General features: G+C 39.8%; 1 non-coding gene across 1 annotated transcript; it reads right to left on the bottom strand.

Annotated features, from left to right (window-relative positions):
• Nucleotides 1–1643: 1643 nt before the first annotated feature.
• LOC138362198 (5S ribosomal RNA) lies at nt 1644–1762 on the bottom strand. The gene has a single exon (XR_011227482.1). It is a non-coding gene; the product is annotated as a 5S ribosomal RNA (ribosomal RNA).
• Nucleotides 1763–4004: the final 2242 nt, after the last annotated feature.

Genomic DNA, 4004 nt, shown 5'->3' with positions numbered 1-4004 from the left:
CCAGCCAGCCAGCCAGCCAGCCAGCCAGCCAGCAGGCAGGCAGGCAGGCAGGCAGGCAGGCAGGCAGGCAGGCAGCCAGCCAGCCAGCAGCCAGCCCCAGCCAGCCAGCCAGCCAGCCACTCCCACTTTGTATTTATATGCATTCAATTTATATTCAAACATTATATATGTTAAGGGCCTAGTTTTAGTGTTTATTTTAAAAATGACAAACATCGAGTCGTTTTACCAGTCCTTTAGCGTTAACGGTGATGCATTTTAAAACTGAACAGAAATCACCTTTTCTGGATATATCAAATATCGAATCCGCTTAATGTGCCTACAATTCAATCATTCAAAAAATACATAATTTACATCATGCCTTTTCATAGAACAGACAATAAGATTTGAGACAATAAGAACTTTACTTTTATAACTAAAGTTGCACAATTATACCAACTCTATGGTGGCTGGGTGGTAAGGTGTGTGGCTGGTATTTTGGAAGTCGCGAGTTCAAACGACCCAATGGGAATAATACTTTTTTTTTTTTGCCATACAATCTTCCTAATACTATTATGTAGGTTTGTGTGTGTGTTTTTTTATTCATTCTTTGGTTTTATAGATGACATACATATTGACTCCTTTTACCGGTCCTTAATTAGGCTCTGGGGAAGCAATGGTGGTGGTGGTGGTGGTGGTGCATTTAAAACTAAACCAAAAATCACCAGTTCTGGACGCGTCAAATATCATATCCGCTTAATGTGTCTACAACCTAATTACTTAAAACTACACTATTTAATTCATTCATATCATGTGCATATTGGTCATTATGCTCATACAACCGACATCAAAATTTATTTTCATTATTAGAATCATACATTTCATCAAGTAATACAGATACAAAGAGATTTTCTTTCTGAGAAGACCGTTAGTATTGGCTTGCAGGCAGGCAGGCAGGCAGGCATTTGAGGGTTATTATTTCGCCTGTTGATTGGGGGGAGGGTTGATGTGTTAGGGGGTTTTCGGTTAGATGTGGTGGTGGTGATTGGTGGTGATTGGTGGTGATTGGTGGTGATTGGTGGTGATTGGTGGTGGTGGTGGTGGTGGTGGTAGTAGGTGGGAGTTGGGGGGGGGGGGGGGGGGGGGAGGGGGGGAGGGGAAATGATGGTCTGTGGATTCGTTCTCCGTACCCTTTACATATAAGCAAAAATATGCCTTCTTGTGGGTATAGAAACATTAACACAAATTATATCAGTAACTGATATTGTAGCCTTTTAAACAGAAAAGATTTGTACATACAAATACTTTTTAATTATCATTTATTTGTGGAAATGGCATTTACGTCATTAAATTGATACCTCAGCATCAAGCTTGTGTCCTGCAGCAGTGGTCCAGTGGTAAAGTGTATATAAGTGATGCGTATTCTTGGAGTTGCGAGTTCAAACCCGGATTAAGCTATATATATATACAACATGTTTTGTTTTGGTTGTTTGTTTTTGTATAAAGCCTCACACAATATCTATATTAAGCGAGTTTGTTTTAAACATGACATACATATTAATTCATTTTACCAGGCCTTATTCCACACAACTCCGTGAATTTCCCGTGGAGCCAGCCATTCAAACAAAAACAAACGAAACAAAACAAAACAAAACAAAAAACATTATTGCCAACAGCATTTGGTGTTCCCAGGCGGTCACCCATCCAAGTACTAACCAAACCCAACGTTGCTTAACTTCGCTGATCGGACGAGAAGCGGTGTTCTCAACGTGGTATGGCCGTTGGCATGAGACTGCCTACACATTGTGGCTAATAACCAACTCTTTTAAGTCATCGCGGCAGGATACGGACCTGCTTGTGGTGTCTTAATGGTAATTGTATCCTAACATATTTTTGTCTCCTTGGCATGGATATTTAACATCGTTTATTCAGTCTTGGGTTTATGTTCTTTCGCCATTTACAGACATTTTACATCTACCTACTTCCTCAGCCTGCCCTGCCAATTTCTAATGAATTTGTGGATTTTCTTTTGTAATACAAACATGTGTGTGCTCATCTGCTCTTCAGTTTTTATGATATTTGTCTCATCTGTCCTGCTTTATGATACTTTTACAAAGAACATGAACAAATGCTTCTATTTTAGAGAAGATATGGGATCCAGGTTTCGGAGCCGTAAAACCAACCGTCGTGATTGGTGGACGAGTTGCCAGGTTGCAGCTTCTGTACCGTGCCGGCACATAAATAGGTTCGGCTCAAGCGGCGGCAGCATCATTCCCCGTGACTGTCTGAGCGTCTCTCATCACCTTGGTTATCTCATCATCATCATGGTAGAAGCAAAGCCTACCAAGAAGGCTGCGGCTGCTGCTGGCTGTGGTGGCCACCACCAGGAAACCTCGCGTCCAGGTTGCTCACCCGAAAACTAGTCAAATGGTTCTAGCCGCGGTCGCAGCACTCAAAGACCGTAAGGGCTCGTCTCTACAAGCAATCAAGAAGTACGTTGTTGCCAACAACAAAGTCGAGGCTGCCAAGATCGCCATTTACATCCGAAGATTTCTCAAGAAAGCAGTGGCTGACGGCATTCTTGTTCAGACCAAGGGAAGTGGAGCTAGTGGATCATTCAAGCTGGCCGTAGCAGAGAAGAGGGCCGTTCTAACTCCCAAGAAAGCCACCACAACCAAGAAACCATCTACAGCAAGCAAAGAAGGCCGTGTAACTCCCAAGAAGGCCGCCACAAGCAACAAACCACCTACAGCCTTGAAAAAGAAGCAGCAGCAGCAGCAGCTTGTTGTTGGGAACAAAAAGCCCAAAATAAAGAGAGCTTCAAAAATCTCCCAAACCACCCAAGGCAAAGAAAGCTGTCAAGAAAACAACAAAGGCAAAATAAACGACGACATGCAAGCAGCATGAATACACATGACAATAAACATCCAGGCCTCCCCCCTCAGTGGAGGGGGCCTCATATGATTCCAAAAAGAGTTTAGTTTGTAGACAATAAATCATTACTTTTGGGGTAGATTTACTCTGTATATTATATATATATATATATATATATATATATATATATATAATATATATATATATATAATATAATATATATATATATATATTATATATACACATGGGTGAGGTGATATGGTACCAAAGTTTTGGGTAAGGTGATTGACATTTACACAAGATAAAACACGAACCAATGGGAATAAAAAACATAAGAATGGAAGTAACTGCAGAAGGCCTATTGGCCCATAACACAAGCACTTCCTCTTGATGCTTCTATATTGGGTTTCGGAGTCTTGAAGCTATAATATATATATATATATATATATATATATATATATATATATATATATATATATATATAATATATATATATATATATATATATATATATGCACACAAAACTAAATAGTCTTGTTAGACAAATTGCCCCTATTAGAGGCAAGTTGACTAACAAGCCGAATGACTGCAATTGTTTTGAATTTGAGTTAAATCTAACATAGAAATGTAATCAAACCTAACCTAACCTATGCTAACCCAAGCTAAGCTAACCTAACCTAACCTAAGCTAACCCAAGCTAAGCTAACCTAACCTAACCTAACCTAACCTAACCTAACCTAAGCTAAGCTAACCTAACCTAACCTAACCCAGCAATTCATGATCTTAATATAATACTGTTAATTGGATAAACCAATTTGGAAAGAAATGTTCGAAAATAACAAAATTAACTGTGCTTGTTAGGAAAATGGGCCTTGCATACTTGTCCCAATAGTGTGGTTCTCGCTTTTAGGTACGACATAAACGTATACCTAAGTTGAGAGAGAAAAAGATTCGCACTCAAACATGCATATCGATTGCCAGTCCTGAATTCTGGGTAATATTCGTGTCCTCCCTTTTCATTTACCATCATTTGGATACTATCAAAACAGCTCTGAGAAGGATAAAATGAATAAAACGGGTAGCTCACTCATGTAAAAAGGAAGAGTTGGGAAAGATCTCTCTCTCTCTCTCTCTCTCGTCACTCGCTTCTCTCT

The sequence above is a fragment of the Procambarus clarkii genome, unplaced genomic scaffold, assembly GCF_040958095.1.
Source record: "Procambarus clarkii isolate CNS0578487 unplaced genomic scaffold, FALCON_Pclarkii_2.0 HiC_scaffold_1421, whole genome shotgun sequence".
NCBI classification, from domain to species: domain Eukaryota; kingdom Metazoa; phylum Arthropoda; class Malacostraca; order Decapoda; family Cambaridae; genus Procambarus; species Procambarus clarkii.
Note: the sequence above shows the minus strand (reverse complement) of the source record. Positions and strands in the feature narration are given on the sequence as shown.